The sequence below is a fragment of the Chelonoidis abingdonii genome, chromosome 4, assembly GCF_003597395.2.
Source record: "Chelonoidis abingdonii isolate Lonesome George chromosome 4, CheloAbing_2.0, whole genome shotgun sequence".
Taxonomy (NCBI): domain Eukaryota; kingdom Metazoa; phylum Chordata; order Testudines; family Testudinidae; genus Chelonoidis; species Chelonoidis abingdonii.
Genome location: NC_133772.1, coordinates 121693905 through 121700026, shown reverse-complemented (window position 1 = coordinate 121700026; position 6122 = coordinate 121693905).

Here is a 6122-nt window from a genome sequence, read left to right as displayed (position 1 = left end):
CTCTGCGGAACCCTGGGAAGGAGGGACGGGTTGGGGCAGCGCTCGGGGGTGACGTGACGCGGAGCAGTGGGTGGATTGGGGAGCGGAGAGATGCTGGGCGCGCGGCGGTGCTGGTCTGAGCTGGTGGGGGGCGCGCGGGAGGTTCCCGGAGCTTTGTCGGGGGGAGACGCTCTGAGGCTAGTGCCCATGGCAGAGCAGTCCCTGCTGTCACGTGGGGCCTCTTGCTGCAGCTGCGTCGTGGCTAAGTTAAACTCCCTGTTCTTTCCTGAAGGGATGTTCCTGACCTCGTTGGGTCCCTTTGCATTAGGGCTGCTTTCCGTGATATTTCACTCTTCCACCCAGTTTACTGACATCTTTGGATTTCACTGACATCCATAGAATTAAAACTCAATTACCCGGATTCCCACTCTGAAAGTGCTTCTTGTCTTGTCTCACACACATCCGACTCTGAGAAAAATGTTGAACCAACCTAAAAAAAGACACTAATTCTTGATATGATTAAACAATACACCCCATTCTCTTCTAAGAAACTAGGCAGAAGCTAAAGTTTAACCAGCTGTTCTAAAAAATCTTTATAGATTGTTCTCCTTTATCTCATCTCTAAGTATCTCAGATCATTCTGTGCTAGGAAGAACACATTTTTATTCTTGTTGGAATTCTGCAACAGTACTATGGCTCCAAATGCAACAGTGTCAAACGGATGGATCTTGGATCTTTCTTGTGACAGCTATACATAAGGGAAGCTGTAGAGAGCTCTATAATTAAAAGTTCACCATGATACTAAAGAGATAGTAGGAACCAAATTCAGGTTGGGTGCAAACAGGAATAACTCTTTTGACCACAATAGAGTTGGCTTGGTTACAGCCGGGGCAGCTCCAGACCCCAAGCACATGCTTGGGGCGGCATGCCGCGGAGGCGCTTTGCTGGTTGCCAGGAGGGCGGCAGGCAGGGTGCCTTCAGCGGCATGCCTGCAGAGGGTCTGCTGGTCCCACGGCTCCACCGAAGTCGCACGCCTGCGGGAAGTCCACCAGAGCTGCAGGACTGGCGAGCGGCAGAGCGCCCCCCCCTTGGCATGACGCAGTGCTTGGGGCGGCAAAATGTCTAGAGCCGCCCCTGGTTACAGCAGGGCTAATTCACCGTAACTTTCAAAAGCAATGAACTCCTCAAACCCCTATTGTAATAATTGGGCCTACCACATTTACCCTAATTGAGTTTGATTGTAAGAAGTGAGTAGGGTGACCAGACAGCAAGTGTGGAAAACTGGGACAGGGGATGGGGGTGGGATAAGAGGTGCCTATATAAGACAAAGCTCTGAATATCAGGACTGTCCCAATAAAATCAGGACATCTGGTCACCGTAGAAGTGAGTGAAAGTTCATAAACTGTTATAGGTTACTGTAACAATAAATTGTAGCAGGAAAAGGTGCAAAAGGGAGACAGACTAAATTAATCCAAACAAAAAGGCCCACTAAGATAGTTCAAAGACTGATAAAACCATGCCTGGTAAACTAGAAAAGTTTGGGACTGGAACTCAATGAATCAAAGTTGGTGTGTTGGAAATGAAGCCTAACTGATTAACAAAATAATGAGGGGATGTGCTGTTCTGCCCATCACTTCCTTTTAGGTGCCTTTTTAAAAAAATGGGTGTGGGGGGTGACCTGACAACAGCAGCTAGCTGAGAGGTGGATCAGAAGGCACAAACTTCACCATCATGGCTGCTATTCACAGTGTCTCCTGGGACCCACCACTACAACATTGGACCTGCATTGTCCTGATCCTGAAATATGTCCTGATGAAACTGGGTCAAGAAAGAGACCCAGATGACATCACCACCTCCACTGGCTCCAGTTGAATCCTCAACTCCATCTGGGATGGGAGACTTAAGTGCCTGCTATCACCTCCCTCCCCCATGTGTCCTTTTCCTTCCTCAGCTTATTTCTTATCTCTCTCCTTTTGCCTTCTGTCTAATAAGAAGCTGGCTTAGCTGTACATTTTGCAACACTGATGTAAACCTATAACCCATTGGTTCTCAAACTTTTTTACTGGAGATCCCTTTCACATAGCAAGCCTCTGAGTGTGACACCCCCCCCCCTTATAAATTAAAAACACTTTTTAATATATTTTAACATTATAAATGCTGGAGGCAAAGCAGAATTGGGTTGGAGGTTGACAGCTCATGAACCCCCATGTAATAACCTCATGACCCCCCTGAGGGATCCCAACCCCTAGCTTGAAAACCCCTGCTATAACCAAAGAGGCAGTTAAAAATAATGCCGTGAGCATCCTGATGCTGGTACAGTTTGCCAAGTTTCAAAGTGGCCAGCTGTGGGTTGTGCTTGTATCTCTCCAGCAGTGAGGTTACAAATGAAAGTTAACACTAGAGATAGAGCTCCATTTTCTATCTTTGCTGCTATTTTCTCTCACCTCTTGTGTTTGTCTGTCTTGTCTCCTAGAAAGCAGGATTGGACTTTAACAATAAAAGCAACAACAACTGATCCAGCCCACCTCAACTAACTTTTTCTCTTTGCCACAAAAAGAGTAGCTATTGCCCTCTTGATTAATACTGTTTAACAGACTGTCAGGTGTGTGTGTGTGTATGAGTGTCCTTCTAAAGACACACTTTACAGCTTAAAATAATGAACAAGGGACATTGTTAAATAAAAGCCTTAATATTTTACTGTATTTCCTTCTTTTTTTGAATCTTTAATAAAAGGTTAAAAAAATTAATGGTTTGCCATGGTACTAAGGCTGAGGTCTCTGTATACCAAACCTTGTTTAAAAACTGATTAATGTTGTGACACGGTCATGTTAACACCTTTGACTTTGGGCCCATTTATTCCATCAAGATTAATACAACACCCTCATTTGTCTCCTATGCCCCTTTTAGAGTGCAGGCAGATGTTCCCCACATAATGTTCATAGGTGCAACAAAAGGGAAATTAGTGAGGAAATCTGCTCAACATCATAGATGTCTATACAAATGCAAGGAGTATGGGAAATAAAAAGGAAGAACTGGAAGTATTAGTCTGTAAACTAAATTATGTCATAATTGGCATGACAGAGATGTGGTGGGAGAAATCTCAGACCTGGAATATTGGTATAGAGAGGTATAACTTGTTCAGGAAGGACAGGCAGGATAAAACAGGTTGAGGTTTTGTATTATACATCAAGAATATATGCATTTGTTCTGAGATCCAGAAGGAGCTGAGAGGCAGACCAGTTGAAAGTCTCTAGAGTAAAGATAAAAGGGGTAAAAAATAGGGATGTCATGGTAGGCATCTACTGTAGACAACTAAATCAGGACAAGGAGGTGGCTGACGCGTTCCTAGAACAAACGGAAGTATTCAAAACACAAGACTTGCTAGTAATGGGGGATTTTAAATTCCCAGACATCTGTTGGAAAACTAATATGGCAAAATACAAAATTTCCATGAAGTTCTTGGAATGTATTAGGGACAACTTTTTGTTTCAGAAAGTGGAGGAGGTAACCACAGGCACAGCCATTTTAAACTTTATTCTGACCATCAGAAGGAATTGATAGTAATTCTCAAGGTGGAAGGCAATTTGGGTGAAAGTGATCATGAAATGATAGATTTCATGAATGTAAGGAAAGGAAGGAGTGACAGTAACAGAATATGGTCAATGGATTTAAAAAAAAGCAGACTTTAACAAACACAGAGAACTGGTAGGCAGGTCCCATGGTGAGAAAATCTAAGGAGAAAAGTTCAGGCAATTTCTCAAGGAAACAATATTAAAGGCACAACTTCAGCCTATCTTGGTGCAAAGGAAAGAATAGGAAGAGGCCAGCATGGCTCCATTAGAAGTTCTTTAATGACCCTAAAATCAAAAGGAATCCTACTAAAAGTGGAAACATGGACAAATTGCTAAGGATGAGTACAAAGGACTAGTACAAGCATGTAGGGACAAAATCAGAAAGGCTAAGGTACACCTAGCAAGGACATTAAAGGCAATAACAAGAGGTTCTTTAAACACCTTAGGAGAAAGAAAAAGACAAAGGAAAGTGTGGATCCTCTAATTAGCAGGGAAGGATAGCTAACCAATGACATCAAGAAGGCTGAGTCATTTAATGCCTATTTTGCTTTAATCTTTACTAAAAAGATTAATGGTAATCAGATATTCAAGCCCATTAACAACAAAGGGGAAGGATCACAAGCCAAAATAGGGAAAGAACTGGTTAAATTAGAATATTTAGATAAATTGTATGTATTCCAAGTTGGCAGGGCCCGATTCATTCTAGGATACTTAAGGTACTAACTGAAGCAATCTCAGAACCGTTAGCAATTATCTTTGACAACTCATGGAGGATGGATGACGTCTCAGAGGAATGGAGAAGGAGAAACATACTACCTATCTTTAAAACAGGGAACAAGATGGACTCAGGGAATTATAGACCAGTTAGCCTAACTTCAAAACCTGGAAGGATACGAGAACAAATTATTAAACAATCAATTTGTAAGCACTGGTCCTAGAGGATTATAAGGTAATAAGTAATAGTCAGCATGGATATTTCAAAAACAAATTGTGCCACACCAACCTAATTTCCTTCACCGACAGGTTTACTGGCCTGGTGAATAGCAAGGAAGCAGTAAACATGAGATATCTTGATTTTAGTTAGGCTTTTGTCACAGTCCTGGATGACATTCTCATAAGAAAACTAGAGAAATAGCTGAAATTAGTATAAGGTAGATATGCAGCTGGTTGAAAGACTATACTCCAAGAGTAGTCATCAATGGTTCATTGTCAAACTGGAAAGCTGTATTTAGTGGGGTTCCACAGGGGTCAGTCTTAGGCTTAGCACCATTCTATATTTTCATTAATGATTTGGATAATGGAATTTGCAGATGACACCAACCTGGTGGAATGGAGTGGTTGCAAGCACTTTGGGAAGCAGGATTAGAATTCAAAATGACCTCAACAAATTGAAGAATTGGTCTGAATTCAACAAAATTAAATTCAATAAAGACAAGTGCAAAGTACTTCACTTAGGAATGAAAAGTCAGATGCACAACTACAAAATGGAGAATAAGTGGCTAAGTGATAGCATTGCTAAACAGGATCTGGGGGATATAGTGGATTACAAATTGAATATGAGTCAACAATGTGATGCAGTTGCTAAAAAAGTTTAACAACATTCTGGGGTGTATTAACAGGAACGTTGTATATAAGACAAGGGAGGTAATTGTCCCACTCTGTTTGACATTGGCGAGACCTCCGCTGTGCCCAATTCTGGGCACCACACTTCAGGAATGATGCGGATAAACTGGAGGGAGTCCAGAGGAGGGCAACAAAAATGATAAAAGGTTTAGAAAACTGGGCATGTTAAGTCTTGAGAAAAGAAGACTGAAGGGGCACCTAATAACAGTCCTCAAATATATTAAGGGCTGTGTAACTGGGTCCTTTCCTCTGCCCCGCCCCTTGCTAAAGCTCTTTGCTGTCCTAATAAAGCACTATGAGCCTCTTTTTGATGCAGCACCCATGGCTTTGATTCGCACCAAGTTCCCACCACCAGTGATACTATTTACAGAGCTTTACAGGTCTTACTGTCTCCTCTTTTACAGAAAGTCTACCCCGGCCTGGAGACTGCCCTTTCTCTGGTCATTATCCTCTCTGTTCTCTAGCTGTCAGCCAGCCTTTATGGCCCTTCAACCTGCAGGCCCACAGGTGCAGCCAGTTCCAGAGGCCAGGCACCAGACTTCCCCCAAGCCCCAATCTATTTCCCCTGATTGGGGCTGGCTGAGCAGGGGCTAATTAGGCACCCTTGCAGCAGCACCCTGCTACAGGCTGTTATAAAAAGGACTGTGATCAATTGTTCTTCATGTCTATTGAAAGTAGAAGCAGCAGCAATAGGCTTAATCTGCAGCAAAGGAGATTAGATATTAGGAAAAACTTTCTAGCCATAAGAGCAGTTAAGCACTTGAATAGTCTTCCAAGGGAGTTTGGAATCCCCATTACTGGAGATTTTTAAGGACAGGTTGGATAAATACCTGTCAGGGATGGTCTTGTTAGCCAGACTGTACTTGAGGTGAACAAACAACTGGCATTCCATTTGCTAGCAAATTGGTAACAGTGATTATTGTTTAAGAAATGTCAAACAGCCTACTC